The sequence below is a fragment of the Mugil cephalus genome, chromosome 3 (assembly GCF_022458985.1).
Source record: "Mugil cephalus isolate CIBA_MC_2020 chromosome 3, CIBA_Mcephalus_1.1, whole genome shotgun sequence".
NCBI classification, from domain to species: Eukaryota; Metazoa; Chordata; class Actinopteri; order Mugiliformes; family Mugilidae; genus Mugil; species Mugil cephalus.
The window spans coordinates 2,137,959-2,165,815 of record NC_061772.1 but is presented as its reverse complement, the minus strand read 5'-3'; the positions used below and the strand labels follow the sequence as shown (position 1 = coordinate 2,165,815).

At 38.2% G+C, this 27,857-nt stretch overlaps 1 protein-coding gene across 1 annotated transcript in view; it reads right to left on the bottom strand.

The window, feature by feature from the left end:
- si:ch211-186j3.6 (neural-cadherin) overlaps positions 1-27,857 on the bottom strand; it is a 256,350-nt gene that overhangs the window by 183,652 nt on the left and 44,841 nt on the right. The window lies entirely within an intron of this gene.

The window sequence follows — 27,857 nt, the reverse complement described above, 5'->3', positions numbered from 1 at the left end:
ACACACATGCAGCACAGCAGTGCTTGCTGCTCACAGCAGGGGAGCAGAGGAGTCATTTCTGGACTAGAGCCAGGGGACTTCTCTCAAGTTTGTCAGATTTGATATAAGTTTGGAAAAATAGTCTGCACTTATTTTGTGTTTTTGTGTTTTTCATTCGCCTCGATCCATATCAAAAGGAAGCAGTCATATGCGGTGTTTTAGTGTGACTGCACACTAAAGAATACTAAATGGACAGAAAGGAGACTGAGAAAAAAAAGTATTCCCAGAGTAAGAGGGTGCAATCAAGTAATATAGAGCACAGCGGGAAAACACGGCAAGAAAAATAAGAGCTGAGCGTCGCATGAGCAGGATTAAAAGTGAAGCGGCAGGGATGAAAAATGACCCTGCGGTTGTTATAGAAACAGCAGAACAACGAAAAGTGGGAGATGGAGGAATTAAGAGGAGAACGAAAAAAGAAAGCACGAGCAAGCAATTGCATAAATCAATGGCATTAGAGGAAAGAAGAACCGAGGGAACATAACAAAAAAAAAAACATAAGCGCACATCAAAAGAAGACAGAAGAGTGGGATTAACCAGCCACATCTTACAAAAAAAATATAACACCTCACTAGACTTTGGGGTTCAACCAAAATATTTGTTCATAATCTCTCTCTCTCTCTCTCTCTCTCTCTCTCTCTCTCATTTTCTGTCTCTGCTGCTGCCCTCCCATATATGATTGCAACAGATTCTAAATTAATTGGCAAAAGGACAGTGCAGCTTTGGGGAAGAAGCGAGGGCATTACCCAGATAATAAATCACCAGGCCAATATGCCAAAATGCATCTTACACACACACGCCTTTCTCCCTAATAATGATCATCAGTGGATTAGTGGTTAATGAAGGAGCACAGGGAGCTACAGCTTGCTGCTATTGCCATCCCTCTCACTAATACATCTTACTGGATCTAATGATATGTTGCAATCCCTAGAAACAGTGGGACATGCAATTACTAACAGTGCCATAGAAGGTTTTCCATTGCCACAAACCACATTTGATCCATTAGTTTGCAAGTCCATGCTTATTCCTATTTTCTGACCACATGCAGTATCTGGGGAGTCCCAAAAGCCTATTCAGTACACCCTTAATGAAAAATGGTGGTGTGGTGGTTTGTGTCCTGATCATAACAAGAATCACGTGCACCAAAATATGTTACAGTTGTCTTCCACAGACCCTTGAAGACTTTTTCTGTTTGACTTTGGAAGCCAAAACATGTCATATTTTCATAGACATGTCCCACTGGACATATAGCCTGGCATGGTCAAACCTTATTAGAATAAGTCTGGTAACATTGCATTTGGATTTCGTTATGGGCCATGTGTCATGATCTCTGCACACAACTGGATAGTTTATGACCAATCAGGGTCATTCTGTTCTGAACAAAGTCAACTGCACTCAAGTGTACGATTACACTGCTGTAAAACACCATCAATAAAAAATACGATTAGCTGGAATATAAAAAAATATGCAAACCACTGCTACAAATGAATAACCACATATACACTAAAACACTTCCACCTCATGATAAAAGCATATTCTTCCTGACTGATTAAAAATCACTCAGTAATACTTGAACACAATCCAAACAATATGAATGTACAGCATATCTTCAATTGAATAACGAAGAATGTGAACTTCCAACAGTAACGTTTGTCATTTTAAACAGTGTTCAGCATAATCAAAACAAAATGAAAAACTGCTTTCTGAATACTTTCTACACTGATCTTCTTTTTTCCCACTGCAGTTTTCACTTACATGCCATAAAATACTTACAGTGTAGTGCCTGGATATTTAGATAGCCACAGGGCTATGAGACATTTAATAGATCGCCACAAACTAAGATAAAGCAGAACACTTTTCTGTTCTATCCTTCATTTTTATTTGTTTATTTTATAAACAAATAAAAATAAATAAAGGGTCAGGGCTGAGCTCTCGGTACCAGGGGCACCAGGACTAGGAGGCCTTGACCTCGTGCCACAAAGTCCCGTTGTGCGATCTAACAAGAAGGACTACCAGGGACATGAGACACTGAACTCGGGGTACCAGGGGAGAGGCTTAGAGCTTGAAAACGTCAAACTGGAAGACAGTCAGTTAAACGCTGATGAGTCAAACATAGACCCCTCCATCCTCCACTGATCTTCTCTGATGGCCCCAATCACCAGCTCTCCAACTCTCTGCTACCTTGTTTTCTCAGCGTTTCCACTCTCCTTCTGCTCTGCATTATGCAGACATTACTGCCAACATAATGTGGAACTCATCATTTTGTTGTAACCCTCCTTCTCTTTTTCAGCATCTCTCATTTAGTGTTAACATGCAGAACTAACTACTTCAGTCTTACAGCTTCTGAGGAAGAGTATCTGGTGTACCTGACAACACCTGCACAGTGTGTCTGTCTGTGGGTGAATGCACTCACACTGAGCCCTCAATACACAGTCACACCTTTTGAAAAGAGAGAAACAGAGTGTGACAAAAAAAAAAAAAAAAAAAAAAACAGGCAAGAAAGTGGAAGGACGGAACCGATTAAGAGAGAATCAGAAAGCAAGACAGTGAAAGAGAGAAAAGAGGGCCAGTTAATTAAATGTCCTCTGTGAGGATTACAAAGAGCTATTTGGCTCTCACTGGTAACTGTTCCATCCATAATCAGTATGAATGGAAAGCTGTTTCCAACTTAGTGACTTTTTCTAAATTTTACATAGAAATGCCAATTAAACCAAGGGATCACAGAGAGAGAGGGGGGATAGAGAGAGCAAGACAGAAAATCCAAGCTTTAGTTCTTACACTAATTGCAAATGATACAAATGGCTAGTCACTAGTTTCACAGCTTATTCTTCTAGCACTGCTACTCATAATTGAAAATCTTGACACTGCCAATATTGTGCTCACACAAACATACACACAAGTCTGCAGGACCACGTAGATCAACTAAACATCTCGGCACATGAAAAAGCCAATTTGAAACATGAGGGCATCGCCTAAGGCCAGGCAATATGGACTGAAATATACACACATCCACATTTACCTAAAATAGTTGAAATTAAAGGTACATTGGTAATGGAACAAATAAGTATTAAATTACGATGTGACAATTCCCCTAAGCTCCTTTGGGGAAATTTAGCATCTTTCAAATTGCTGTTTTATTTTCATGTGTTAGATTTATGGTTTAGTCTGACTGTTCTAATCAGCAGTGATTCCAAGAGACAGCTCTGGGAAAGAGCACAAATAACAGCATTATACACTTTGCAAAGCAAGTTGCAAAGCAACGAAAAGCAGTGAAGAAATTAAAGCTTGTAGCTGTTTTCCTAAAGAATTGGGAGCCCAAAATAGAGCTTAAAGGAACACAAATACTACTTTGCTGAGTCACAGCATGGGTTTGCTAAAATTGAAAATTAAAATATGAACATTGTACATCAATATTAAACAATTTATAAGCAGTTCATTATTTCAAAACATTTTTTCTCAGGTAGAAGTTGCCATAAGAACCTGCTTTTGTAGCAGACACTTCTGTCTGGCTCGTAGCTGCGACATACTGTAGCTGTGTTTCAGGTGACTGAACACATCAAACCTATACTGTAATCCTGAACTTGCATTTTTCTTGACAATGTTCTGTTTTGCTAACAGAAAAGACATGATTTATTTTTTCTTCAATACCAGCTCTATTCCTCTCAAATTTTTAGCAAACAGGAGGATTAGAAGGGAGATGACAGTCAGCTGGGGAACGTATCAAACGCACTGCTGCAATTCAACATAACAGAGATTCAAAATGGCTATTAGAGAATTATCCTCCCAAAGCCAGTAATTGGTCTATCCCTTCCTGAGATTACTCTACTTACCATCTGGATCTGAGACCATCTTACCATTCATTGTTTACAACCTACATTCCACTGCTCCAGTTAGAATAGCCTTACCTCAGGTGACATAAACCTCTCATCACAATAAAAAGACAATGTGTCCCAGACCGAACATTCTACTAATTGCTGAATCCTTTAATTAACTCAGGGTCGTCTAATTCAGGTCAACACGTGTGTGTGAGAGTTGATATGAGTTAGAGTTACAGTTCAGCTCCGGTAATCTCTGATGATCTTTGGCTTAGTCCTATTAAGGTTCGCTGGGATTCAGTGGGGATTGCAACCTTTTGTCTCCTGCCTTTCTTCGTCTTTCTCTTTTCTCATATCTTGGTGTGTCCATCTAGTGTAACGTATAGCATACATTAATATGAAAATCGCATTTTTCATCAAAAGCAGTGTGAGCAGCAGCTGTTCCAAGTGCTCAGAGGTAAGCTAATGCAATTGCAGTTGGTCTCGAACCCAATCCTAGATAATTTGCTAAGAATAAGCAGAATGTGAACTGATGGCTTAAGGCTTGAACAAAGCAGTCTCTTTTTTCCTTTTCTTGTTTTCCTGTATGTATAGACAGTGATTTTTATCATCACAATTCAAACACATCTTTGTAATTGCAACACTTATTTGTACCAACAAAACTTTCAAAAACACTCAGTACGTTTTTGGGGAATAGGTAGGTGTAGAGCTTCTTTGTAATTGCACTGCAGTGGTTCCTTGTCAGAAACAAAGTGGGTTGTTATAATGTTTTTTTTTTGTTGTTTTTTTGTTTTTTTCAACAGAAGCTAAAATGCATGACAGAAGGTAGAAATAGCACTGGTATAATTAGGGGAGAAACAAAAGCTAAAAACCAAACTAAAAGCAACAATTTTTCTTAATCTCTCTGAGTTTGTGTTTTTGTGTGTGCAGTGTGTAGGGATGTCCTGAGGTCCAGATACTGTATGACTTTGAGTCACTATCAACCACTTAAAGCCTGATCCCTTTCCTTTCCTTGATTTTTTTTTCTCTCGTACACTAGTTCCAGCCTATGAACTCTCACCAGATCCACAGCTTTCCGAATGAGTGAACACTTACTGAATTTGGAGAGCACAAAATAAATATAGTGCAGCAAGTAGTTTCAAATAGTGATATGCCAGGATAGGGCAAGGACCAAGTGGAGTTGCCCTCCCAAACAAAATATGATTGTAAGAACATAAAAAAAACACTAATATTGAGATATTTTAGAAAACTCAGCATCACACTTACACATCACAAAATAACAAACAGGACTACGCTGCGGGTCGGGGGTGAATAAAGGAGAGCCATTCATTTTTCTTATCTGCAAACCAGTAAATGAGTAAATCAATACAAAAAATGCTGAAACTTATTTCAGAAACCTTTTCATTATTTCAAACTAGGCCTAGGTTTCACTACTGATTTCCTCAATAAATTATATTCTGCTTCACAGGGTCACACTTTGAATCAGTTCAATATCTATTCATGGAGAGATATTTTGGTTTGAAAACAAAACTGATGTTATTGTGGTTCCAGAGATTTGTGGTATTTCCACAATATTTTACCTTCACGTGGCACATCATTTGTGCAGCTCTTCTCCGTCGTCACACTTTTTAAATCCACTCAGCTTTCAGGTCTGACGGTACTCTCACTCTTGGAGCTTCTGTCATGTTTTGGATATCCCTCACAAGTGGACTTATCTCGTTGCATGATCCCTAGAGATTTGCTGGGAGAATCCAGTCTCGTGAGACTGCATCGAGATTTCTTGAGGTGATGCAGAAAAGGCCTGCTCTTAAAACAATAAAAATAACCTAGGATTTGATTAGTCCATAGTGGATCTGTCAAATCAGCAGAACTCAAGCACGTGCACTAAAGAAAAACTGAGGGTTTATAAATGTTTAGATGCCTATAATTATGACCTGGATGATGATGTCATAAGCAAGACTTAACTTACAAAGACTTAAGGGCAAAAAACAAGCATGTATCAGGCTTGTGTAATTGGGAACTGAACCAACATGGCTGGGTAAGTAACCTTAAAGATGACTACATACATGTTATGGGATTTTTATCTAGGCTAATGAATATCCAGGCTATTGGTGGCTCAGTAGCAAAATGCTGCTAGCTCTGTTATGTTTACCAACATGTTTCAGTTTTATTTTCCAGCACAGGTAAGGATTTTTGATGATGGCCTTGGTGCAATCCCTTTTATCTCATCTAAACCAATAGCAGCTGGTATACAATAACACTTCAGTTTGGAGCTATTAATCTTACCCATGCAATAGCGGACCTCGCTTGATTTACAGTACCGCGGTGTTCAATGTGCATAGGGGGTTACACCACCAAAAGCATTCATACCTCGCGTTGGTCGGTTTGTATTGTAATTATTAAGTAATTATGCCACTGAAACACTAGACGTCGACTGGCCATGCATGTCCCACTGCATTCCACACAATGCCATGTTGGAGCTGAAGTAAACAAATGTAGCTAGGCTGTCAAATTGATGTGGTGCTACTATGAATCGCACAGACGACAACATTCTGACAACATTAATGCCACCCTCCTATTTGGTTCTGTGACATAGACAGTACGCAGAAAATGTCCCCAGTTCCTTGCAGTGGTCAAACTGATGCTAGACTTTCAGGGGTATGGGTGGTGCCATCTTGTGAGTTTGGAGCCAGAGTTTGTGTATTACTGTCCGAGAGAAGAGCCACGTAAAGGCTCTTTATCGGTGATGACCCACACTTCCTTGGAACGTGGAAAATAGCTTCTTAAACATGCATCGGCACTATATTAACTACCTAAAATAACAGCAACCATCCTTGATAAATGTTTTATTTAACATGCACTTTTGTGTTTTAGTATGGCCCGAGTCCCATCTACTAATGTGGAGCTCATACTGCAGCCAGCCAACAGGGGGAGCTTTACTTGCTTTGACTTCACTTTTGAAGAGCTCAGCACCCTCCATCTATATATACGGTCTATGCTCTGTGATGATTCACTTTTGCCTCCAGTTTTTCGGTTGTTTTGCCTCCAGCCTCAGTAGGATGTAAAGAGGTCTATTGAGTGACTGGATCATGTACAGGAAGACTCTCTGCTGCTGTCATCAACCTAATTTATCATTTGCCTTGAAAACACAGTAGAGTCAGCAAAATGAGTTTTCATGCCCTTAAGCGACTTAATTAATACTCAAGACCTGCTATTTCAGCACACAAGCATTTAATATAGCCTGGCACTGTAGCAGAACTTCAGTTAAAGATATGTCCCTATGCTCCTCCTCACTCAATAAACATCTTCCTATTTGTCACTAAAGCAGCTATTTCATTACACACACATCCATCCCGGTGAGCACACAGAGGCTTGTCACAGCAGTGAAGAAAACAGAAACGAAGAAAAGTCAGATGTCACCCACAGTCTCACTGTCCTGTTGTGGCTGAATTACAACAATCAATGGGAATTTTTAGTTCAGAAATATGTCATGGCAGAGCTTTCACTTTAAAATTCAATTTTAATGTAAGTTTGTATAAATGAAGTTCATCAGAGCCTTTCAATGACATCCATATTGAAATATTCTTCCTGACCATTCTCGTTATGTACAATGAACAACAAACCCTTTAATTTGCAATTTAAATGCTCTTGCTTGTTTTTCAAGGCAACAAACTAGCTGCAGGTCCCACAAAGGGCGTATGTGATTTGTATAACCACGTGTTAGCTGGGTGGTGGCACAAAACAATGATAAAAATTGTTTTCTTTTAAATGCTCTTCTAACCCTGCTATTAAATTGGACCTAAAGCTTGGAAAGCCTGCACTTGCTCAACTTACATTTTAGAATGGAAATTGTATGTTCACGTCCCCCCCAGAGGAGAGGAAATGTACCTGTAGCTCAAGTTCTGTCTGTACGTTAGTTGTTAACTATCACTTCCCAAAAGACTGCAGGTCTTTATATTTGCTTTTTTTGTTGTATGTTTTCTTGATTGCTCAATTAATTGATCAGCCTAGTAATACAATTCTTGTTATAATTTTCCAAAGTGACCCTATGTGTAAATGTGTGAGTACTTGTGGTTAGAGTGGGTTGGTTGTGACTAAGTGCCTGACAAGGAAAAAAGTTGCTGTGGTTTAGAAAATTCCTTGAATTGATTAATTAACTAATTGATCAATCACCTCACTAACTCTGCTTTATATAAAGTTAGTTTAATTGTGATTTTGTTTATTGATTTTTTGGAAATCCAAATGATATGTTTGGTGAATTTCTGTTAAAATGGCACCAGAGGACCTCTGAGAGGCCCCAGTGTAGAAGATCTCATCCATCTTTCAGTCTGTGTTTCTGTTTCTGGTTCACCATATCTGTCTGCCGAATTTCTGTTCTTCGTCTTTTAGAAATGTAGAAGAACAGAAATAGGGAGGAAAAGCTACATATTATTTCCATATTCTCTCTCTTTTGCCTGGTCCTCCTGTCAGATTCTTGTCAAGCTGATTATCGAAAATGGGAGTTAATTGTTTCATCGCTCATCTTCACTCCGTTCCAGCAGTTGCAGGGAACTACTAGAGGGGGCTGGGAGACTCACAGATAATGAGAGATAAAACCGTGATGGATCTGGCAACCCACTTGCTCAGGCTTGCTGGGAATGGCAGCTGAAAGTGTACTCTATGAAAATATGGACTCCAGTCCAAATTCTTGAGACTGGCTTAGTTCCATCTGTATGAAAAAAATAAATGTAACAAGAGAGTAAAGGAAATAAGAAAAGTGTAGAGCTCAAGAAGGGAGGGAGCAGATGAGTGTTCGTGTGTATATAAGGCAGTCAGTGCACCAACTTTCTCTCAGATGGCTGTTTCCATTAACCCAGCAAAATGCTTTGTATGTATGTGCACCCAAACCAGACACTATATATACATGCAAATACTGAGGACTGATTCTGACCTTAATCTTAACCACTACGTGCCTACAACTCAAGTCTTCATGTTACATTTAATAATATATGTTATGTGCACATGCTTTTTGGAGGTTGGACATCCGTGTAAACAGATTTATATCCACACGACATGAGTGTAGACTCAGAGAGAACTTCAGAGAATATCGTTTCCTGGACACTTACCCTAACCATGGCCTCAGCATGTTTATCCTTACCCTTACTTTAACCTCAGGTCTTTATCCTTAACATGGAATGATTCATTTATTAGGAAATAGTGTACATAGTGCAACTGCCATTATTTTTGAGCAGTGATTAATGCTAGGTAAGATGCTAGGTAATGATAAGATGTGTTGGTGATGCTCTGATTAAGTGACTGGTGAGAATAAAGTGCTCCACAAATGTCTCATTAGACGAGGGATGGCGACACCTTTGAGTGGAAAAAACCCACGACTCCTCTTTTCACTCTTCCACAGCACCATAAAGCCAACAAACAGCACAGCATGAAAGCAGCTAAACGGATTATTAACCGGATTATTAATGAGCAAGCGTGAGAGGATTAGCCGTGTTGCTTTGAAGTCAATCTGAGGAAGGAGAAATTGACTTGGAACACACTAAGACTCTTTTCTATCATTCTCTCCCTCACCTTTTCTCTTCACTGAAAAAAGAAAAGGAAATAGCTTCAGTGCTGTGGGTTTGCTCTTTATTGAGAAAACTCACACCCCGGCAGCAGAACATGATGCTTGATCTGTGTTGTCACCTCACCTTCTGCACTGCGTGAAATGTGAAAAAAATGGCAGGTATTCATTCTGTTTTATTTAGTTTGATTTCTATAAATCAGGGTGCTTTGGTGAGATGGCAAGACTATTCGCATTGGGAAAATATCCTTGCATGTAAAGCATAGAATCATCTTGAATGACTGATTTATTCATTGATTTATTCATTTCAGACAATTCAGACATTCAACCCCTGCAATCCTTTGTCAAAGGTTTTACTTGTAAAGGAATAGAAATAGTTTATTTAAATGGTTTATCTATCAGGAGTCGCTGAGATTGAATGTTGATTAGCACTATTGACAAAAAATACCATTTTTCTGCCTCTACCTCCATTTTCTTACCTTACTGTAAGTCTTTTAAGCAACTAGCAGTACATAGGAAACCATATTATCTTTGTTTTAATTTGGACTGTGTCCAAACAGACTGTGTCTGATTATAGAGGTGAGGACCCAAATGCAGGACAAACGATGAGGAGGCAGGGAATCTGGGGAAAAAGGGGGTTTAATGACAATAATAATGACACCAGGAGAAACCAATAAGCAATCAACACACAAGGAGGCACAACAGATGGGAAATCCAGAAACTTAACAGAATAAAACGGGAAACAGAAAACATGACACAGACACACTTCCTGACAGAAACACAAGTCAGGACAGACGGGAATGTACGAAACTAAACAAAATAAAACAGGAAACCCAAAACATGCACAAATAAAGGACAAGGACGCAAACATTGGTGGTTTTACACAGGGGCTAACAGGGGCCAGTGCCCCTGTAAAATTGCCTCTGGCCCCTGTGCTGAACGGATAATAGGTTTATTAATTTCTTACGGCGACATGCACTGGCTCGAAGACTGGAACTAATGCGACGGAGCGTTCTACATGGACTCCTTGAAGTGCTACAGACATAGAGCAGCCGTGCATGGACTACTGCAAACAGGCCAAGGTTAGAAAACGATTCAGTTTCGTAACGTCAGTGACGAAATAATGTCAAATCTGTTTTACTGTTATTCACTACAATGATCAAATCCGTTTTTATTGCGCTTAATCACGGCTTGGTCTTGTTATGTTTATGAATAAGAAGCTACTGCAGTCAGTAAACGATGACATGCTTGGGAAATGGGGAAAATAACCAACAGCGTGTAGCCTACTTGTTTGATGAAAAACTTGAATGGCCTTCTGAGAGTAGATGCTACAATCCTCTCCATTTTCTTTTTAGTAGGCTGTCATCATGAAACAGAACAAGAAGGACATTATGTCCTTTTTTCTTTTTTCTTTCTATTTTTCCTCTTCACTGTACGTAAAGAAAGAGTAGGATGATGAGTGTGATTTAGATAAGTGTGATTGTACATTTAAGTCTCATGCTGTGAAAAAGAACTCTGCATGTAGATAAATGCTTAGATTTAAAAAGTGTCATTGTGCAGATAAAAGTTTTATGTCATCCAAAAACAGAAATCTTATTTTACAGAAAAGACAAACTTGGTTTCACGGTTTATTGAACACATTTTATTTTATGTTTATTGAGACAAAGAATGTTTGTCTTATTGTATTAACACTTAATGTAGTTTGTTTTGGTTTTAAATAAACTAAACATTTTGAACGCTTAAATACTGCCCTGTTTTGTCCTTATATGTGCCCTCCTGAAAAAACACTGGCCCCACCTGGCCCCCTGGTAATTTTGGTCTAGAGCCGCCACTGGACCCAAAACCAACTATATGAAGGAAAACCACATGACAAAGAACAAAAGCATATGTATTGACTTTTTCTAGTAAATATTTAAAATAAAGATAATTTCATTAAGACACTAAAAGGAAGTGTGAAAAATATTTTAGTTAACTAAAACAAAAACTAGTGACTACTGAAAGACACTATACTGTTCAGCAGTAGTAGTAACAATAACAACAAGAATAAGAATAAGAAGATGACCATGATGACAAATGAAATGAATGAGTAGTATTTAAAATAATCTAAGCTATAAAAACTAAATTGTACAAGCAAATCCTGTCACTAAAATTAAAAAAATAGAAAATAAAAAAATGAATACAAATAAAAACTAGTTCCACTAGTTTGTAACTTCCCTGAATTATACCTATAGAGCAGCAATAAGCATTCCACATGTGGAACCCTTATAGAGTCCTCTTTTGTTTTTCTGTCTTTCTTTTTTTTAACTTTCTCTCCCATTCAGACGGAGTTATGAGGTCACATCAGATCTCAAGTGGTGTTAATTCATTATTACATTTCTTTTTAATTTTCTCTGTTCAAGGTGAAGATATTCAGTATGAGAATATAATCCTCCCTTACCATCGCACTGATTGCACAACATACCCACGTCATTAATTAGAGTCACAGCCATTTATTTAATTCATTTTTACAAAGCCTTGCTCTCATTACTCCAGCCCTGACACCAATCAGAGCTCCGATATTTCTGAGTGTGAGTGCTCCAGCAACAGCTCTCGGTGTTACTAGGTCATCTTAATCATCCAGCAGCATGGTGCTGACCACATCAGTCCAAGGGGAGCACATCAACCAGAAAGCAAAGGTATACAAAGTCAGCAGGGTCACTGCTTGCCATCTAGCATTTCACTGATCTTTAAAATAACAAGAAAACCTCTCACCACGCCACACACAAACCTGAGTGTATGGAATAAGCAAACCAGCCATATTCCTGATAAAGCCTTTTAATTGGTCCTAATTAATCAACAGTCTAGATAATCTATTCACAGTATGGAATCACAGCAAAAAAGTGCAGGATATGAGTAATGCCCACATTTAAAAATCACACACAAATTATGTATTTTTCATATAGATGTGTTATGTAAGAATACATATGTCTGTCTGCATTAAGTTTATCTGCTTTCAACGCAAGTAAAACAGTTACTAAGGGAATTAAATGGAATACCTTAATGTAAACACCTATAAAGTGTTTAATACTTACAAATGTGGTGCCCACTGAAATGCATGTTAAATCTTTAATATTTCAATTCCTTTCTTCATTTCTTTCTTCTTTCTTTTTTGTAAGCACTTTTAACCTTTTGTAAGTCGAGGGTGAACAGAAATTTTATTTATGTTGACACACTTATTAAAATAATCTAATTACATACCTAGTTCTGATGAAGCCAATCTATCAATCAATGGATACTCATTAATAGGTTACAGTTGCTTATTTAAGGTATGGACACACCACAGAAGGAAAGATCTACTAACACTGATGTCTCATTGATGCCTGTGTCTGGGTCAAAAAGTTACACTTGGACACAGGCAACAACCATCCAGCACATAAGCTCTGTGCCTGTATGAAAAGAAATAACTGTTCATATGAGCAGGTAGCTAGAGGTACAAACCACCGAGCAGAGGTGGCTTACCCTGAGTCATTTTTTATTCATTCTTGATGTTCATGTTCTCTGAAAGTATTCATGTATTTGAATGTTCAGCTGAGATTAAACATGTACAATAAGAAGAGCCGTCTATGTGAGTGAATCAGACTCAACATGCAGTTACAACATTCTGTCTACTGACCCGACCCTGGACAGCTATTGATTGTTATTGTAACTACATAAGTAAAAGCTGACGGACAAGGAGGAACATTCTCTATCACCCTGTTGTAAAAATTATAACAAAAATACAGCACTTATGGACCTATTGGTACTTAAGCGCTTTATAGTTACGATGACACATCTACAGAAGTGCTCACACATTCACACACCTGTGCCATGCACTGGGAGCAATTTGGGGTTCTGTGTCTGGCTCAACAATACTTCAGCATGTGGCCCATGTCCCAAGGACCAAACTGCTATCTCCTGTGTGCTCTTCAGTGTTATAGTTTTTTGTTGTGCTCAGATTCTCCTCTTTGTCCACCACTGATTCAATATGTTGAAGGGCTTGACTAGATAAACTTAACTCGCTGATTAATAAACTCAGGAAAATGGTTGGTCATCAGCTTGATGTGTCCCTACCTTTAAAGATGCAAGCACTGACAATATATTTTGGGCAAAAACATCCTCCCACAGTTTGGCATTTAATAACAAAATAACAAAATGAAATAACACCCATTCAGTACAAGGTTTTAATGCCAAATGCACATTAGCGAATAAAATAAAGACAAAACATAACAGAACTATTTATTTATAAAAGGAGGAAAGTAAGTTAGATGAAAAAAAAAAAAAAAAAAAAAAAAAAAAATATATATATATATATATATATATATATATATATATATATATATATATATATATATATTCTTCAGAATAGAGAGGAATTTTTTTCATAATTTTTCAGCTTTTCTTTCCACAGCATATGCATGGCTCAGGTTGAAAATGTTATATTCCAGAGGTGTCCATTCCAAAGCTCGAACAAGGTCAAACCTTTCATTATACTCATTAGTCAGCTTTGATTTAAGATGGAGCGGAGTTTGGCTCGGAGTTGATTTTAATGCTCGCTGCATCTATATAACATAAAGTCTCAACTTAAAGCCCCCACACACTGAATTTTTAGCGCACTCCTGAAGAAGATTAGTACTTGACTATTGTGTCAGACGGGCACATCTGAAAGTGGATAAGCTGGACTCAAGTCCACTTCAGCTTAGCTCACCCTGCTGTGATCCAAGATTAGCCACCTTGCAGAGTTAAGACTATTTTAAAATTTAACCCATTTAACCCGAAGCTAACCAGGAGTAAAGGAAGGGGCTTATTTGCTAGCCTTAAGTCACTCCGAAAGAATGCACTGTGAATTTACAATGTGACTGATGCTGACTCTGTAAAGCCCTCTGAAAATGCAGTATCCCTTTTCAGTGATGCTGACTCCTGTCTCCAGCATGCTATGATCCAACTCATGCCTCCATCTTTGACATCCTCACAGAAGCTACAGGGATCTGTGTCTCAGTTTCCACAGTCTCCGGCTTGAATAGATGTGCCGTGTCATAGCATCAGCATCACTCAAATCATGAGACTTGTTTTATTACAAACATCTACATCCAAGACGGTGGGTCGATCTGCTCCTCCATCTGTATGGTTTGGAGCAATTTTATGTTTGTGTCCCACTCATCTCTGCAGAGTGATGTGAAATGGCAAGTCGTCAGACCGACAATCCGCTGTGGGCGAGGAGTGTCTGTCATTATGGAGGAACCCTCAGTATGTGTGCATGTGCATGTGTGTGTGTTGCACGCCAAGGATTGCATGTCAGTGTGAGTGTATATGAGTGTGCATGTATTTAAGTGTGTGTGAGGACAATAAGGTTTAGTTTTACCCAGCAAAGCTCAAATGCAAACTATAACAACTGGCACAGCTGGCGCCCTCCAACACTCAGACACACACACAAAGAAAAGTATACTAAAGCAGCCGGTGTACACAAGCACAATTTATGAGCAGTTTCTGCATATGTATGAATCCAAGAATGCAATGCATCTGAAATTAAAGGCCAAAAATGTATTCAGAGAATGAAATCCTTGTTTTTTATTTGAATTAATGGGCAAACCGGAGGGATTTAGCTTATCTGAAGTGCTGTGTTGAGTCATAGCCCTCACTAAACACACATGTGAAATAAGTCTTTGCAGTTATGATCGAGGATGAACAAGTGCACACGCACCATCAATAATACACATGCAAGCAACTTGCTTCTTTAATCACTTGCCAAGTCATTCCTTTGGAAACACATTTCTTTTCCACTGGAGGCACATATGTCTATGTTTTTTTCTTCCATGAATGAACTGTTTCATTCACTGAATTATTGCAACGTCTGAACCTCTGGCCCTCTTGAGCTTTTTGCGACTGGTTTACCGTGCTGCACTCTTCAGGGATTACCTGTCAAAACATGTGTCCATGTAGCTTTTTGAATTCTGAAATGGACGATGTTTTGAGTTTCTGCGGCTGGCCATGTTATTAAACTCAGACTTACTCATGCATAAGACTGAATAACACTAAATGATGAATAGGTGTTGTTGTTATAAGCTAGTGTTAAGGTATGAACATACAGGAGAGTTATGTGATTTATTGGAGATAAAATGGAAGAATATGTTCTTCTTGTGGCTTGATGGTTGTGAGAAATCTGTGTTTTAGGAATTTATTTTTTACCTGGCAAAATATTTTTCTTTTTCTTTTAAGTTAACCTTGAGACTTGACCTCCCACCTAATGTTAAGGTGATCAGATTTCTGAAAATGAATTCCGGAGCTTGTAGATAATAAAAATAATTGAATGTTATCAAAAGGAAATTAAGAAATAAAGACAATTGACTACAGTGCTATCTACATTTTTTTTTTTTTTTTTTGTCTCATTCATAAAATGCTAAAATCGGGGACATGTTCAGGGCAGCTTTTAATGAGGGACAGGTCATCAGGAGCTGCCCTGTATGTACTGCTAAACCATTTTCACAATTAAAAACAGACTGTACACTCATCTTATGACTATGATGTTCCATTACTGCCACAATGTGAATGTATTTGATTCTTGTAAAATATTCTCAGGTCACATTTTCTAAGTGCACTCTTAGCTCTACAGTTATTTATTTTTTTTTATAAGACTGTGAAATACCATAATTCATTGTCATTGTTGTTTCCTTTCAGTACACATTGTCATGATTCTTCATTTATCTAATAACATTTTGAACAATTGTAACCTGTCTTAGTTATAATATGTTACACTCGTTAGTAATATCCTGATTATTAATATGTGTAAAATAGGTCAAACTGAAAAAAATGTTTAGATTTCAACTATACTATTTCCCACTGGCATAATTGTTGCTGAGTTATTGTAGAATAAGAATATAGAATATTGTGGTTTACTGTGAGAATTTGACTGGTGCTTATTCTACTTAAAACATATTGATGACAATATTGTAAACAAGGGGACGTGTCCAACAGAATGTTGACAGTGTAAAATGAAAAGGTCATATGCACCTTCCTTACAAGATAAAAGTTAATGTAGCAAAAAGAGAAAAAAAACAAGATGAAGAAGAATACAAAAAATACATGTGTTACTGTACAATTTAAGAAAAGCAATTGTTTCCACTTGTACTGTAAATATTGAAGACAGAGGTCAATGGCAGCCTTCATTTGGTCACTTTTAGGTGCCCCAGTAGTTACCCTCATGCCCTCCACCTGAAAATGATCTGGATGTGCCCCTGCATGTTTATCATGGCTTTAGCATGCTGACTTAGCCCCGTGGTTAGTTCCCCTCTCCACCGTACAGTAACCACCACATTAGCCCTGCTAGTCTTGTTTTATCCTGTCTTCAGTTCAAAGTGTCAATACAACGACTATTAATCTTACAATATCTTATAAAAAATAGTGCGGTATGACAAGCAACACACCCTACTACATGTAGAAAAAACTCAAAAAGTGAGATTTTCATCCCATCTATACCCCTTTATGTCCCCTTTAAATGTGCTGACTTTGTGAGTAAACACAAAACAGTGTTCTGTGTTTTATTTGAAATTTATCATTACTTGTTTAATCAGTGAGCTTGGCTTTATTCTAAATTGTTTATTACGGCTTGGACAAAGTTAAATTCATATTTCTGTATGAATGATTTTTTGATTATACTTCTGAAAAGACAAATTGTGTCTCATTTTAAATACATTTCTGGTTGGCCCATGATTTGGAGTCAGTTTTTAATTTTGGCTCCCTCTCTGATTGAGTTTGACATCACTACACTAGAGTGACGAGTGCAACTCTTGGATGATACCCCCTTTCATTAAGCGTGTTGGTTGAGTTTGTGCACGTTTGTTAATCTAACCAATTTTGAGCTCAAGGCACAAGAGGGAAAACAACAGAAGGATCAAACATGCTGGCCCAACCACATGCTCAGGAGGCCAGTCTTTTTTTCATTAACTTGCTTTAAAGTCTAGATTGGATTTTAGCATTTAATCAACAGTCAGTGTGCATAGTATGCCAACTGCAGTAACAAGGTATGTCAGTTTGAAGCACATGTTCTAGAGTTCAAAACAGTTAAACCTTAATGCACTGATGATTAATGAATGAATCATTTTCCATGCACTTTCTTTGCATACTAATGCATTTTAGATTTGACTGTATCCTATGGAGCTATCCAGACTACTGTAGCCCATTCCCCATCATACTCTGGTTAGGGTACTAACGGTTAGGATGCTCTTTTAGGACGTTAATGCTGAAGCTGCTGACTGTTCCCTAATGAGTTCTTGACCTGTCTTAGTTTTGTTCTTATACTGTATAGTATATGAATTCACGTCACAGTCAACATGTTACATTGTCCCATCAGTGGCATCAGGTGAAATGTACCAAGATATTCAACACTGTCCCCACAAAGACAGAGAAGAAAAAGGTGTGGATCTAAATAATGTATAAAATAATTTTATGAGCATCTTATGAAGAAGAATGTTTCTAATACTATGCACTGTGGCGAGTTACACTCCATGTAACTATGTAACTTTTACATGAAAACCCCAGTGATGATTTTTATATTGTAAGTCACTGAGTTTCTCTGTCCAAGGTGCTGAAAAACCAGATGCGTTCTTCTACAACTGCACTATGCGTGCACAGGATGTGTTAAATGATTTATTAGAGCTAATGTTATCAGACATTGTTAAGGTATGAACAGAAAGGGCAGTAATGTGATTTAGTGTAGATGAAACTTGAAGGTGGTGAGTCTGTTTTGGAGAAACATGTTTGTCACTGCGTGTCTCTGTTCATGGTGCTGAAACGTGGCTGTCGTTTCAAAGTGACTGAAATAACTATGTGTGCCATATTTTATATGACAAAATTGAAACCTACATGACCCTGTGTGGAAAAGTGTTTGCTTCCCCTGTTAAAACATAGCTTAGCTTTGGTTTATCACAACTGAGTTTATTTTCTCTTGCCACACCCAGGCCTGAGTACTGCCGCACCAATCAAGAAATCACTTAAACAGGACCTGCCAGACAACGAGAAGTAGACCAAAATATCCTCAAAAGCTAGACATCATGCTGGGATCCAAAGAAATTCAGGAACAAATGACAAAGAAAGTAATGATCTATCAGTCTGTAGCAGGTTATAAAGCCAAGATTTTGGACTCCAGCGAACCACAGTGAGAGCCATTATCTACAAATGGAGAAAACATGGAACAGTCACAAAAGTCCAAGAGGTCACAATAACATCCAAAGAACTGCAGGCCTCACCTGCCTCAGTTAAGGTCAGTGTTTATGACTCCACCATAAGAAAGAGACAGGGAAAAAATGTTCGTGAATGTGCAGTATTATTCTCTCTCTGACCTCTAGGGGCCTCACATTCTGACAAATTTCCCATGCTCAGTGTGGAACATTTAAGTGTGACAAACATGCAAAAAAATAAGAAATCAGAAAGGGGGCCAACACTTTTTCACACCACTGTAAATTACTAAACTTAGATGACACAACTAATACAATGGAATAATATCATCTGCTTGTACTAAATGCACAAAGTATGATGGTCCAAAGATTTACAACCCAGTGCTACAACTTCCTTTCTATTCATACTTCTTACTTGATGTGTTAAGGATTCTGAAATGTTGCATAGATCTTAACAGCATAACTCTAATGCAACAAACCACATGTGCCACACTGGAAGGAAAGTTGCTGGTGGAGTTTCCAAGTCGATTGTTAACTATTGTAGTAACTTATTTTAGTATCGGCTATTCACAAAGCAAACTGATGTGAATGATGAATATTTGATGATGACTTAAGCACAAATTAAACAACTTTGTTAATTATTTATGTTAGGTTTCATAGCCATAAAACATGCATTTCTCTTCAAAAGGAGATATAAAAAATGCGTGCTTTAGCTGATGTGGTTGTTTTCAGACTGACATTAGGCAGAGATATTATATTACCCTTAAGCACAAATTAAGAGCAGGCCTCAAATCACCTGCTGACAGTTCCTATTAGCTTTTGCAATAGAAGGAGCATTTTTTCTCTGTCAAGGACTTAACAGGCTCATATCAAAGCTTCATCAGACACCAGAAATGCTGTCAAAATGGGACAAATAAGTGACTGCAGAACTGAAAAGGGAATGATCAAAAAATAATAATATAACATCACACCACACAAGAAGGCACAGCACACCTCATGTGGATTCAAGGGCACATTAACAAGTAAATATGAAGAATGAATCAATGCTATTTGGATCAATGACACCTACATAACCAAAAGGAGAAAGAGAAAGAGTGATGAATAGGATGGTAAAAGATCTAGACAAAAACGTTATATAGGAGATCAACTGACGTTTTAAGAAAAAGTATTTTTGTTTTTTCATTTTTTCCTGGGACGCATACAAGTAAAACTCACTGTCTTTGAGGCAACTCTTAAAGCAGAGTGAGTGCTACACGGGTGAAAACTAACTCCAGCATTGATTTTACTTGCACCAAATGAATGACTGAAAGAATTGTTGAGGAGAGCATTTTACCTCCCGAGGCCTGGAATCCACTCTCACTCATTTCTCACACATCTCTTTCTCTCTTCTTATTTTCTTGCTCTTATTTTTTCTTATTCTCTCTTTAGCTTGATCTCTGCTGGGATACTGCAGATCTGCAATCCAGTAAATCAGATTGGAGTGGTCCTTTCCTCTCCTGATAACCACTGTGGTGGCTGAGTAAAAATGTCTGACGCTCCACATCCAAAATAATCCATATTCGGCATGCAGTTGTCCATAAGGTGAAGCAGTATTTATCTGAAATAATACACAGATGATTGATTGGTTCTCACAATTTCAAGAGGCTCTTTAATCTTTTAGTCTTGGTTTCAAGTTTAAGTGGACCAATGTTATAACACTGCAATACTGGCCTACCTTCTGTCTAAGTAAGTCTTAATTATGAAGTATGTGTGTATATCACTGAACCTGGCTTCTACTACTAATGAGCTATGATGCTATTGTTAAGCCTTTGGTGTGTGTTTCTATGTCCTGTGTTCAGAAGGTTTGCTTGCATTCTACTTTCCTGAAACAACTAGTTCAGCCTGTCATAATGAGTTTGTCATTGTTCTTGTAAACCAAAGTAATTTATTGCCTATTATGAGGCACTCATGAGAATGAATTCTCACTCTTAGTTTTTTAAGATGTGACAAGTGCAGTAATATGGGACAAATGCAAACTTTTGAAGCAGCTTCATCAGAAACAGCTACTGGTATTGTAATCATACAATCACTGACAGCCAACTTTCTGTCCTCTTAAGAGATTATGATAAAGTGCTTAAATTCAATAACCTTCCAAAGATGCTATACTGTACAGCCCAGCAAATGTGCATCATAACACAAATGGTATTACTTTATACAACAGAAACAGTGCAATAGGAAAACACATTTGTGCTCAGTACACACACTGACACATATACACCGAGTCCCCTAGGAAATGGCCATCACTGTCAATTAGGATCCTTCTGCACAGTGGCCAATGTACTTTACAACAGAACATCATTACACCCTCTCTCCCTCTCATTTGCTTTCTGTTCCTCTGTCACTCTCATACAAAAAAAGAAAAAAATGTGACACAAACATTATGAAAAGCAAAACTTCATGGGAGACTGAGCCACTGACAGCCCATTACAATTCCACTGAGACTGTGGATGGTTTACAGATTCTCTAGGGACAGACTCACACACACACATGCATGCATGCAAGTGCACACACACACACACACACACACACACACACACACACAGGCAGCACATATTTGCTAAGCAGAGTACAGCGGGAGACACTGGAGGCACTTTAATATATTTTCAATTCAATTGTGACAATAGTGCAGCCATGTCAGCTCTAGGCACTGAAAATAAAGACCTGGTTAGATGCACCTCCATTAAAGCTGCACCAAAGCAAGATATCATATCATGACACAGTCATCATAAAAACCTCATTCTCCACTCCAGGCAGCAACACGTTGGCACAAACTCGGATGATTTGCAAAAACATTTGGTGCCCACTAGTTCTGTCACACCAAAACCAATTGTTTGGTCATCATCGTGAGATGCTCTTCTCCACCTCTAGATACTGTTTAAACAGTGGCTCCGTCTGAATGTCCTGTGTGCACATTAATAACAGTTCATTTCAATTCATGCTTCTCACTTGAGATGTAAATAATTCTGGTTACATAAACATTTACATGAGGCGACTGTGGCTCAGTGGGTAGAGTGTTCAAGTGTCCTTGAGCAAGACAATGAACCCCCTGTTGCTCCCAGTGCAACTCGCACTGCTGTGTGAATGTGTCACTGTCACCTTTCCCACTGAGTGGTGGGTGAATGTCCATTTCTTTTGAATCATTTGTAAGCCTTAATGTGTTATAATGATAAACATAACAACAACACTTGTGATCATTTCATTTGTATGTAAGGTCTAACACATTGTATACTTCAAAGGTTATTTTATAGGAACAAATAGAGGTACAGAACTTGATTGATTTGATTTACTGAGGTATTTCATTTATTTAATTGTGGAGGTGCTACTAGTGGTTGTCTCTTAGGACATTTTGCTGATGGCACACTGTTTTAACAATCTGCATTTGTTGTTATGATGTTATTGGCAGAGGCATGTCCACCCATTGGCATTTAGTCAATAGTGCAATGAAAAAAAAAAACATGGTATGTTTTGACCCTTGGCCCAGCTTGCTTCATAGTATTCGTCCCCTCTGCAAAATGAATTGGGGGAACCTGCATATTCTACTAACCTTATTCGGCAGTTACACAGACCTATCTGGGATGTCATCCATGAAAAATGTTTGAAAAAAGAAACTTTCAAAAATAAATAGGCTGGTAATAAGATGAAACGTCTGTCTATTTTGGGCTGTCTTTAACCATATATACGTGCGTGTGTGTGTGTGTTTGGGCAAAGATCTCCCGGGCCAGTCAAATAGTTTGGGCAAGCTTTATGTGTAGATGGGCAGAAGAACAGTGATGTTGTCCTTCAGGATATGGTATGGAGTTGAATTTGTTTCCATGTCTCTAACTGGTTTTAGGACTGCCCAATTCGATGCAGAGGTGTTATTTTTCTCTCAGTTGAAACACAACTCATAATGAAATCCAAATGGTATGTTATCAGACTCACATTCTGATAAGAATTGAGTTACAAGGACTCTCGCAGTCCTGGATTTCTGCGGATCCATCACAAGCTCACACCCTGAAGCTTGGCAAGATGGATTGTCATATAATCTTTAAATTTGACAAATGTTGCAAGAATCTAGCTGCCTCATAAAGTTATACATGGTATGTGGTTAATATATATATTATACAACTTAAATAATTATATTCTTTTTGATTGCAACATACAGGTTTAATTCTGGTTAGACTTGAATTCAGAAACATTCACTTTGTGCAGCAACAATAAAGGCGAATCCAGTATAATTCTAATGTTAATTTGGTGTCGTTATTATAACTGGCAGAATTGAAAAACCCAGACACGTGGTCAAATTGAAGAAAAAAGAGACAGACAGGCTGTCAGGCAAACGGGCAGACCAGTATTTACTGTCATGTCTACTGTCAAAAAAAAAAAAAACAGCTCCTCTACACTCACACACACAATCACTCACTCACACACACACATTAGATACACATAGCCACAAACCACATCATTGTTCTTGCCTTCTTCACACCCCATGAGGCTTTCTTTTCCCTGACACATCTCTCTCTCTTTTTCTCTATCTCTCTCTGTCACCTCTCTTTTTCATCTGTCTATCGCCCACCCACTGTACACACACACGCAAATACACACACGTACAATGTACAGTGTACACACTTCCCAGTCTGCACTTCTCCCTCTAAGAGAAGGGCAGGGAGTAAACACATAAAACACCAACACTAAGTGTGCGTGTGTAAATGTGCGTGTGTGTATCTATGTGTGTGCGTGCGCATGCATTCTTGCTAGTAAGCAAACATGGAGTGAACGCTGTGAAATCATGACAGCAAAACAAGGACTGATAGAGAGAGGGAGAAATTGAGTCTTTGCAGGAACTAAAAATGTTTTAGCGCATCCATGGGATGCATCACATCCCCTGCTGCTGCACAATAACTCTCTCTCTCACACACACCAAATATGAACCAACAAGCCATCCAAGCTAAATGCATAAATGAGTGTTGAACATTTTCTGAGCTGGTAGTACTATCAAAGTCAGTAACTTGTTATTCTTGTTCAGATATTACACATCAATATTTAATATGTAATATCTGTCAGCTGCATGGGTACAAAAACTTCATGGTCAAAGCATAAGTTCACATTTTCCAACATACTCAGTTTATTTCAGTTTCAATGACCTAGACCAGTGAAGCATCAAATGAGCTATTAATGCCCTCCATTGGCAGCCATTATGAACAGGCGGACAGCAATAGAAAAAAAACAATGTTTTCTAAATTCATAATACGTGCTAAAGTTTTAAAATAATTTACAAATGTTACAAAGGTTATGCTTTGAAAGGTCATTAAAAAAATATTAGTGACTCTGCAAGCTGCAGTTCTTTTGGCAGGGAGCTGAACACCTAAAACACGGAACAGTCTGGAGATCCCTGTGTGATAGTCTGTGGTTGAACCAGCCCAGCTGCTATTGTTTGAGAGGTGTAGTACGCACCAGCCATCAGAAGTACCCTACACTGCACCACCATGCAGTCATGTTGAGAAGTGATGTTAGAGAGAAACTTTTGAAAAGTGATGAACATGTCTGAATTTTTTTTTTAAAATGTGGCTACGACTTTTTAATTCAACCCCGATTTGTTTGTTTAATCCAATAAAAACAGAATGAATTACCTCAAGAACAGAAAGACAGGATTTCTGCATTGCTCAACAGTCAGAAGGGACATGTTCTGCTCCCCCACCCTACCAGCCAACACATATCCTCCAGCGCCCAGCTCACTACCAATCCCAACTCCCCCCACCAGTCTCCCATTTTCATCCCATCGACCTAGATAAGTGTGAGTGAAGACTATTGTTTAGAACAGCAGCCTGTGTAATTTCACCATTAGTCTCAATCAAAGACAACCAGCCTTTAGGCCTTAGAACAGTGTGTATGTGTATGTGTATGTGTATGTGTATGTGTATGTGTATGTGTATGTGTATGTGTATGTGTATGTGTCTGCTCTGCTGGATGTAGGAGTGTCTAAGACAGAGTAATAACACACACCCCTACCGCCCTGGGGCCTAAGAGCTGGAGGGGAAAAAATGATGAAAAGTAGGGAGGAAATAGACCCAAAAAGCAAAGGAAGGGAGAAGTAAAGAAAGAAGAGCCGAGGGATAGGAAAAAGGAGATAGAAACTTAAAAACAAACATGGAAAACGCATGCATAAAAAAGTACTGGTGGATGGTAGAGTAGGAATATGAAGACATTATGTTTACACACTTGCACACTCACAGACACACATACTTCTCAGGAAAGCTGCTAGGCATTTGGTGTCTTAGTGTTGCAGGATTGTGTGTCTGTCATTTCTCTAACCATTGCACCAAGCAGCCTTAATCTGTTATAGGCCCCAGTTTCTAACCTCTTCCCACACAAGTATAAATGCACACAACTCTTCCCTCAGGCTAAGTAGTGTGTATGTGCCATGGGAAATTCAGATGGATTGCGTGCAAATTAACATATCCCTGTCTTGCCAACTTTGTCGGAACTCTTCACTGAAATAATGCCTTCTCTAGTCCCTAGCTCTAACCCTGACAACTGATGGCCTAACCCAAACTGATCGTGATTCTAACCCTGAAACTACGCTTCAACTCAAGGAAACAGTTGACGCTGAAGTCCAGAATTTTTTGATCCAAAGAAAGTTGACCCCACAAATGTATGTGTAATATGTATCCCACACATGTAGGCAAACCATGAACACACACTCACATACACTGACAAACAATCCGCCTGTCAGAGAACAGGATTGGACAGAGCTTATGCATCCTTTGGGGGGTTACCATACCTTGGTTGTATTTCAGCCTCCAGGAGCCAAGGGATTTTATCTGCTAAAGAGATTTGTGAACCATGAATGGGCTTGTAGGAAAAAGTGAAGGAGGACAGAGTGAAGTTGATGAGGACGATAAATACAGCCATCGTAATGATGCCACAGTTGGTGCTGATAGTGATCCCAATGTTGACTAGAATAATGATGAAAATGATTATAATGACAATGACAGTTATGCCCAGAATAATGATGGTTATTTTGCCAGTGGTTGTGATGCCAGTGGTTGTGATGATGATAGTAAATGCAGATGTTGCATGAATGATGAACGGCAGCAATGACAGCAGTAATGATGAGTGAGATGGAAACTACAATTTCCACACATACTTCAAAACATAATCACATACACATAAACTCATTGTTTGTCATGTTGCATAGGCATTATTAGATACCACACAGTAAAATGAATTTAATAAGATTGCATTGGGAAAATAATCTGTTTTACCCCTCTAAATCCTTTGAAAGTGGACTTAATGATAGACAGAGAGGATGTTTTTTAGGACACTACCAGCAGGATGTTCAGACAGCATGCCATTTCATCTTGTGGAGCAATAATTGTTCTTAGCTGGCAACAGGGACTTTCCATCAGCCCTTGGGCTTGCAGATAAGAATAAATTGAATTCTAATTCCAAAAATTACTGACATACTTCCACGCATACTCAGTCCCCTTCATAAATAAAATGAAAGCAAAGGCCTAAACGGGCACTGACTTATGTTTATGAAGATACAGCATCAAGGCCTGTTTGTGAACCTTCATCAGCAGTACTTTTTGTTATCAAAAGTGTGTCATGCATGTAACCTCATATGTGAAAATACCAACCCAGTATCACACCAGTCTGTAATTGCTTCACTGTTGCATTATTAGATACAGCGTAGCATTACTCCTCTGATGTAAAAAGTACACAAGGAGCAGTTAGAAAGCAAAAGTCTGAATTAGAAAACCATTTTATTATTATACTTAAACTTGCTGTTTTCTTAAATATTTTTTCCACACTTTGTTGCTTTCAGGCAAGTTTAGGAAACAAAATTACTTAGAAAAAAATATCATGGTTTGGGTTAAAATGCATCCTTTCACTACATTTACCAGTGAAAGCACCATGTTCCGTTGTGCCCGGGGGTGAGCCTGCCTCACACTCCAACAATAGATCCTGAGTTGCTGGCACTGCACTACACTTCAGTATTTTCATGCCTTGATGAAATGAGACACTTATGAGGTATCCAAAATAGACCTTAGGGTCTATTACATGCTTTGACATATGTTGTAATTCAAGGCCAGTATCAGCTCAATTATAATGATATATAATTTTGAAAGGTTTTTCTTGAAAGTTTAAACTTTCATTTAGCTCAATTTTCTTCAGTTTTCCCTCATTTTGTCATTCAGTTCCAATGATAAATAGCAAATCATAAGAAAATATGTTACGGATTCACCACTCTTGCAAAACATTTTATGAGCAAAACCTCTAACCCCCAGTTCAGGCACAAGAATCTTGTAAAATTAAAGAAATTAACATCTGTAATGAAGTATTATATAGTCAACAATCACAACCACATGAAATAAAATAACACTAAAAAGAAAAAAAGAAAATTGTTAAAAACATAACACCAAGAAGATGGTGATTTGTGATTATCCAGTACTTTATTTAAAGAATCCACACAAGACTTTTTATGATGAATTGATGATAGAACTTTAAGGAGCATAATTATAACACCTAAACAGCATCTTAACAAGTTGCCCATGCTTCACGTTGATTTTAATATGAAAAAAGTTTTTTTATGTCAGCTACATTTCAACAGGTTTTAAGTGACCCTTCAACAGTCCATGGATGCGGCCTGAAACAGTATGAGAGTGTGCTCTACAGGGAGTCATCATCACTGTCCTCAGAATCTGTGTCTTTATGTGATGTTTCTGAGATTATCAAGAGTATGATTAAAGGATGTAAGCTCTGTTCTACTTGTTTCATCAGTTTTGTTAATCAGTTTTTAATAAACTGATTTACATAACTATCAAAACAGCCACTTGGTAATTATCATGTGGTAAACATGATAATTTTTTCAAGATGCTTAATCAGATTTTTCAAACTCCCTAGGTAATTATGACCGAGCTTGTTATTCTGAAAACCTGTTTTTTTGTTTTGTTGTTGTTGTTGCCTCTAGATGTTTGTGTCTGATTACTGTGTGCACCCAGATATTGACAAATATGTCAAGTTGAGACCCTGGACAGTCACTTGGTCTGTTTGTTAGCACATCCAGCACAAGACATATATCTTTCCAACTTAGAGGATATTCTGAAAAAGGGAATTGCTGATAACTATAGTAACTTCTGAACATTTGTAATTAATAACAGGATGCAGCAACACATGCTGCTGAATATTATTTATACTGCTAAGGATACAATCCATAGCAAATATAATGGGTGTGCTTTTATA